The sequence below is a fragment of the Bidens hawaiensis genome, unplaced genomic scaffold (genome assembly GCF_021521415.1).
Source record: "Bidens hawaiensis isolate Kalapana, Puna unplaced genomic scaffold, B.hawaiensis_p1.1 tig00017875_1, whole genome shotgun sequence".
Taxonomy (NCBI): Eukaryota; Viridiplantae; Streptophyta; class Magnoliopsida; order Asterales; family Asteraceae; genus Bidens; species Bidens hawaiensis.
The window spans coordinates 86,413-94,090 of NW_027492700.1; the positions used below are offsets into that span (position 1 = coordinate 86,413).

Consider the following 7,678-nt stretch of genomic DNA (forward strand, 5'->3'; position numbering starts at 1 on the left):
AAATAGGTCAATTGTGTGCCCTTTTATCGGTTCGATAAGCAAGAATGACTTAAATAGAGAATAGATTAGCTAGCGGCAATTACATACTGAAAATTTTTGTTTCCCACCATTTACCCTCAAGGCTCGCCAGCATCATATTTGTGCAATGATGCGTTTCTGATTGAGTTGGGCCTTCGTGCTAATTTTGTTAGTTAATCCAATAAGTGGGGAGTCGAAATTGAATAGTCTGGACAATAAGCTTTTTTGTTTGGTAATCGAAGTCTAGTTTATGTCTATGCCTTCTTGGATTAAGGAATTAGGATCTTTAATTTATATAATTTTTGCCGTAATGTTGCCATTTTATTGCATAATTTGCACCCTCGATTCCTGTTCTTCACAATTTAATTGTATTTACAAGGTCAATAGTGCATAACATTGGCGTGAAAAGAACATTATATATCTATACTATATTAATATACATATAGGAGGGATTTCACACGAACTGTTAATTTTAAGAACTTTACAAATTTTAAAGCAATAGGTACAAGTCAAAAAGCATTCTTTTAAAATCCCCTCACGATCGAGCCGTTTTTTATTCTCCCAGCTCTCTTTTTCCCTTCAGATGTTCAAAATTCAGATTCAAATTCAAAACCATAATATCTCTCATTCTCTCTTTCCACCGCTACAAGCTGGCGATTTGTGAACCGGTGGTGATGGAGGTTTCCGGAGATACATAGACCAGCGGCGAAAACCGACTTTTGACAACTCAGTCGAACGAACAAGGTAGCGGTGTAGGTTCAAAATAATGCTGAGTGACCTGGGATGCGTTATGGGTGTCTAGGGTTAGCTAATCAACTTTCCGTTCGGCTTCTGGCCACACTGGTGAGTCTGACAGGAAAGTATTCATCTTTGCATGCCTTATTTCATTCAAGTCGGTTGTGTGTTTAGTTTGATATGTTATTGACACTCGTGTCTTTTCAGATTCCGGCAACACTCAACGTGTCTGGTGATACCCTTTCAACTTCATGTCTCTTATTTTTCTAGATCGGTCACACCTAAGGTACATTTCATTGGTAGTATTGAAATTAAGAAGAAGTAAACATTTTCTTGTGTTACGTATATGGATCTTGTTTGTCAACAGCACAAAGGTAACCAACCGGTGCAGTTTGTGGCACATCCAACAACCCATGGCCTTTCTGATTTGTTGTTTTGTAGGATACGGAAGGTACACTACTATCGTTCCGTAATTCTTTTGGTTATTCATTTATTAATAGTTTGGTTGCTACAATATGTATTTGATAAATGTTGGTGTTAAAGGTTATAAAATGGGCATATTATATAAATAGTTAATGAAATTTTATTACAAAAATAATACTAAAATTGGGAAAAATGATTAATTAGTTGTTCGTCTGCGTGGGTAATTTTTGTACAGGTTGAAACGCGTCAAATTATGTTGACCTGAAATTTATATTTTGTGCATTTAGAAAGTTAATGCTTTAATTTTGATTTCAAAAACAGTATTATTATTATTATTATTATTCAAAGTTTCAGCAAAGTAGTTTAGTATGTTTTCATTCAGCTTTTCCCATTTTGAATTTTTTGTTTGTAGTGTAGTTTAACTTTGATTACTGGTTTCATTGCAGATGATCAAACATGCAATCTTCCCATGCAATAAACTTCTATGGACGCTTTTCTTTAGCAAACAACTTAGGTGAGGTTTTCTTTGTTCTTTTTTTTTTCTAATAAAAACTTCTTTTATATTCTGTTCACAATAGATTTAGAAATTTTTTACCAGTTCCTAGATCCAGTTTCTTACCATTGTTAATTCTTTCAGGGACAATCATAGATACTAAACTCCGCCATACTAAGAACACTGGTTTTTACCTCTGCGCTTCAAATGGACCGATTGTGGTCTATATGATCATTTATAATTATATTAATGTTTGACAGAATACACAATAAAAGGAAGTTTCATGGTTTTATTATTTGTTAAGTGTGGTTAAAATGTATATTTGGTAATTACTTTTAAAGTAGAGGTCAAAATTGACATTTTAAACAAACCTGGAGTAAGGTTCTGAATGGCGTTAAATTTTTTAGGTTTCTTGCTCTAGGATTTGATTTTGGGGGATAATGTTCATTCAACATGCATTGCTTTTGTTGCGCTTAAATGCCACAACCGTTCCACTTTTTGAGAAGGTTTTGAGTGCCAGTGATGTGGGTCGGATTGATCGTTTAGTTCTCCCGAAAGCATTTGCTAAAGTAAGTGTACACCATTATGGAGTTATGGCTATAAGAGATCATTTAGCTATTGCACGTTATTAGAGGTTATGAATGTTTATTTATTATTTCCAGTTGGTTGGGTGATTATTATTATGATTTTGCTAACTGTCTTTGTTTTACAGGTGTTTGGATGCGTCACCAAACTTTGAGGCTGTTAAGAATAGCATGGCAATCACCTTTGAAACTATTATTATCTTCTCTTTATATAGTAAGCATTATTATTTATTTGAATCTTTTTAGATCTTTTATTGGACCTTAAATGACAATATCACCCTTTATTATAAAATTATGATATCTTATTTTAGTTTTAAGTGCTTCTAAGTTTTTTAACTGTTTATGTTTAGGAAATGACACGAGTTAAGCCTACACAAGATTATCATTCTTGGATCTACTAGGAACTGAATGGTTGGTTAAACATATTTTTAGAGGTCAACTGAGAAGGCATATCTACTTACAACTGGATGGAGTACTTATGTTACCGGTTTCATTTGTATTCCTTAGGTACTATCAATTGCATTTTGTTTTACTTTTTATTAAATTTACTAAAATATATGTTTATAGGGGTGGGAATGATGAATTAAAAGTAGGAGTTAGATGTTAAGCACGTCACCGCCAAGAAATCTCGATGGTGTCTTCGGTAATTTCCAGCTGGATCATGAGTTTTGGCATGGTTGCAGTCGCCTGTTTGTATTTTTTTATCACCAAGAGTAATTTGAAATTTTGGGCAGAGCACATTTTAATTTGCAGATTTATACTGTTTGACCTCTAATAAGTCAAATTGTTGATAGTTGCGGAACGAAAGTATTAGATTTGGTGATTATATCTGTTAATACCAGTCATTTTGGGGAAGTCTGAGCGTGTCATAGGTTATGTGTGTGTTTCACATCAGATTAAACACAAGGGGGTATTCTCCTCAAACTGCAAACTACATGTTAAATTAATAAATTGATTTATGGGGCAGTTTGGTCAGTTTGAAGTTATAGTTTAGTTTGAATTAGATTGCTTAAAATTTGCTGCAGAGGTGGGTTTTGGATAAAGTTGGCTTTGAGTTATGGGTTATTTTTGGTTTGCGGTCAACCTAAAGCAGCAAACAAGAAGTTTAATATGTTGAAAAGGCAATTTGGAAACATAAAAATCTAATTGATGCAAATATGTTGGACAACAGAATCAAATCAAATGTGATTTCCTGCTAATAATAAGTTGAAGCTATAGTTGACTTTGTATAGTCAAGATTAGCCACTGCAGTTACAATTATAAGATTTTGGATAAAAAACTTACCTAAAAGTATGCCTTTTTAGCTTCATAAACTTTGGTTTGAAATATGGGGGTGGATCTTTGGGCGGTTTTGTCTCAAACAAAGTTTGGTTTATAGGCTTTGACACAAACTAGAGGTTCACAAATCGGGTATTTTCAGGAACCGGGTAGGAACCAGTTTCAGGTATGGTCAACAAAAATCAAAACCGGTTTCAGGTATAGTAGGGTATTTGACAGGTTCACTGGGTTTTTTTCGGGTTTCGGGTATGAGAGGGTCGGGTTTTGACCGTATATTTTGTGCACCTCTAACACAATCTGGTCACTTATTTAGTGATAACAGTTTGTTATTTGTTGTTTTTCTTTGAAATTGATATTTATAGACCCCTTTTTTCCTCTTTTTTGATTGTATGAAAATAAATACTATAATTTTATGTAAAATAAATGTTTAACAAAGATTTGAACAAGGATGTTTATAGGACAGATACTTATGATACCATTCGAATAGAGAGTGACTATATGTTCAAGTGTTTGAAAACCACATGGATTCCACTAAGTACTTTGCAATATTAACCCAACTTTAATACCTACAACCCTCCAACAATTGCCAATATACAAAATTAAAATGTGTATACGATTGATAACTACTTACAATTTCATAAATAGTACATGTAGATGGCTAACATGTGCATAAAATTGCAATAACCATTATATAATACTAAGCCCATACAACAACGAATAAAAAAATATATTATTTCAAGAAGAAATATATACCCAGTGAGATTATTTTTTTTAAATTAGTACGTTTATGACGGGTTTTTATCTTTCTTAAATTTGTTATTTTTTAAGTAAGATATGTAAGGTCCATGATATAAATAAACCACTCTAATACTGCGAATAAAAAAACTAATAAAAGTATCATAAAGTACATCACGAGATAAATGACAAACTAACATAAATTGAGTATCGTGTTGTAAATTGTCGTCTTCGCCGCCGCATCGCGTGGGTTTCCTGCTAGTATAATGAAGTTCATATAGATAAGCCTACATTATTTTTAATTATATTCAAGCTAATAGAAAATCATAATGATCGTTAAGAGAGTTGAAGGATGAAACCCAATGTTTGGATTTTAAAACCCGGACCGGACCAGTCCGACCAGGTCTAATTCAGGGTATTTAGCCGGTTTTCTAAAAAGCAGCGGGGTTTTGTGGTTTGAGGTCGGACCGGACCCGGTAAACCACTGGTTGACCCGGCATATGTTTTTTTTTAATTGAAAAAGAATCAAATTGTAGTCAAAGTTTTTGTGGGAACTGAGAAGAATACCAAATTGAAAACAAATACATCTAACACCTTAATTATATTTATTGTTGGCCCAAGGCTTATCAATACATGAAGCAAACATAAAAGAAAAACAGGACATGGTAGCAGTTGAAGCGAAGAACAACGGCTACAGTAGTGGTGTGTGATAGATCTTGAAAAGAATGAATAGAAGAAAGAAGGTTGCAGTAACGGTGTATTTTAATTTGTGGCTATAGTATCAGGGAACTTAAGTTTTATTTATTTTGGGTTATAACCGGACCATCTAAATTTTTCTTTATTATATTATTTTTGATGTCATCCCGGTCGATATCCAGTCCGACCTCCCGGTCCAACAATAATATTTGATTTTCTTAAAACTGTTGATCTTTTGTCTTGTTTCAAGATTTTCAAATTGAATATTTGATTTTTGTTTTTGTATTTGTCAAACACGTTGCACCTCTACCAAAGTGATTATTAGGTTAAGTTGTTGACTATTTTGAATCATTTTTTATGACAGTAACTTAACTCTGGTTACATTGAAAGCTCTTGTGTCTTATTAATTGAAACCATCATAACCTGAACCTTGGTCTGTTACCCCGCCCAGTTTGCTAGGTATACATGAAAATATGAAATGTTAAGCTACGTAAATGTTTTATGTTATTAACTTTAGGATACTAGAGATATGGGGAATTCTACTTCTTATTCATGTGTGTGTTAACAGACTTTCTTTGCAACTAATTAGAATTAAGCTTTCTAATAGGATAGCAATGAGTTTTTGATGAGCTGGCCTAATGTATATAAATTTAGTATGCCAATCAGTTCTGAAAAGCAGTTAAGCTTTCTAAAAACATAAAAATGAAATTGATGGCCTTAGTATACTTGATGTTTATTATGTTGATGAATGATGGATGTTTCATCATATTAGTGGAAATAACATGACACAATTTGATTTACTAATATTTAATATGAGTATATGTGGTGCATACAGTTATGTGTTAGTGGCCCTATTATGAGCATCAGTGAAAGTAACTTTCTTACAACAGTTCTGTTCCAGTTAGCAGATTTTTGTGCACAATACTAGGTTACTATCCGTTAGCCCTGCTTGCGGTGCACACATATGATGTATATATGTGTGAACCCTCGGGTGGGCAAAAGTGAAATTGCACTAATTTTGACGTTATTTTACTAATCTCGTGAAAATAACGTTAAAAGTGACGGACGGTTAATCAGGCATCATGTAGTGGCGTTGATAGCTGAAAGATAAGGGTACATGCACCGATCAGCCGGTGTCCCGATGATTGAGTGCTATGTGCCTTATGTCCAAGGCTTGATGCAAAACTACTATCGAGCCGGGGGTCTCACCGGAAGCAGCCTCTCTATCCCTATGGGGTAGAGGTAAGGCTGCCTACATCTTACCCTCCTCAGACCCTACCATAGCTTTGCTATTGGTGGGATATACTGAGTACGATGATGATGATGATGATGATGACTAGGTTACTATCCGTATGTGTGTTACGTGTGTATTAGGCTTATGGTATATAATATATAGATAAATGTTTGAATCCAGATTTTATAAATCATACATTAATGTATTGCTGTGTAGAGAATATGTGATGTTAAAACATCGAGTCGCTCAAGATGAAGTAGCCTATTGTTACTGTGGCAAAGCTGTTTGTTGACTTGGTCATTAAATGGTATTGTTCGGGCTATTTTTGACATTTATTATTGTATTTTTGGGTTTTTATTTCCCTTACTAACCATCAACGTAAATTATAGGCAATGAAGAATAATGGTGTATATCCACAAGAGGATAAATGTATATAAAAACCCCCACGCGTAAAGATGGAGGTATTGTTGATGATAAAGCTCCTCACGTTGTGCTAATGTATTTTAATTCTTCTATACATCATGGGTGTGTTTAATTTTTAATGATGACCTGTTTTATTATGTGTTTAGCCATCATTAAAATATACTGCAAATGACTCTACAGTCACACCCGACGATTCAAATGATTTTACAAGCGACCAATACTCAAAAGTTTAAGGCCCTGAGAAAAGAGTATACATTTGATTAGTTGGAAAAATGCCAGCCTCAAAGAGTAATGGTGCTTATTCAACGGATTCACTTACTATTGATCAACGAAATAGTTTAGTCAATACTTGTTACATAATTTTTATTTGGCATTGAGAATATGTTTTGGATTGAACTTGTTATTGAAGTTATAATATTATGGTTTCTTCATTTACAATTTTATCGAATGTGTACTTTATCTTGTAAATCATGTGATTTTGTACAAAATTACGTGCCAATTAAAATGGTGTGTATATTTAAATAAGAAACAAATTTTACTAGTCATAAAAGGGTTTTTTATATTGTGGCCAAAAAAGTGTCGTTAAATTCGGTGATTATGAGATTCGAAATGTATGTCCGTTTATTGTTATCAATTTTTGTAACTTCAAACAACAAAAACTCATCCAAACACTATATTCGACAACCGGTTTCGTTAAAGCTGATTGTATAATCCTGAAAATAATAGCATTTTGTTTTCTTGATTAGGTATATATTTGACTTTCGTAGTCAAACATAAACGAAAACTTCACACTCTGCTTGTAAATGTGTTGGTAATTTAACTAGATTTGGTATCCTCATCCATTATTTTTAGATTATCATATTAAATAGCAGACTTTGACTTTCATCATATTACATCCCAGCAAAACATATAATAACCATCAATTTCACACCTTCTAACTTGTAACAATGCGTATTCTCAATTTCTCTTCGATTTTAAGTAAAGTAAATCCAACCAAATTAAAAAGGTCACAATTTCAATAGTTATATATTTCTGGCATTTAGATATATACATTCATAA

The 7,678-nt window shown here is 33.3% G+C and overlaps 1 long non-coding RNA gene across 1 annotated transcript; it reads left to right on the top strand.

Moving 5' to 3' along the window:
• Positions 1–6,398: 6,398 nt before the first annotated feature.
• LOC143554905 (uncharacterized) lies at positions 6,399–7,057 on the top strand. Its single transcript, XR_013139103.1, has 2 exons — positions 6,399–6,503; positions 6,586–7,057. It is a non-coding gene; the product is annotated as an uncharacterized LOC143554905 (long non-coding RNA).
• The last annotated feature ends 621 nt before the right edge of the window (positions 7,058–7,678 follow it).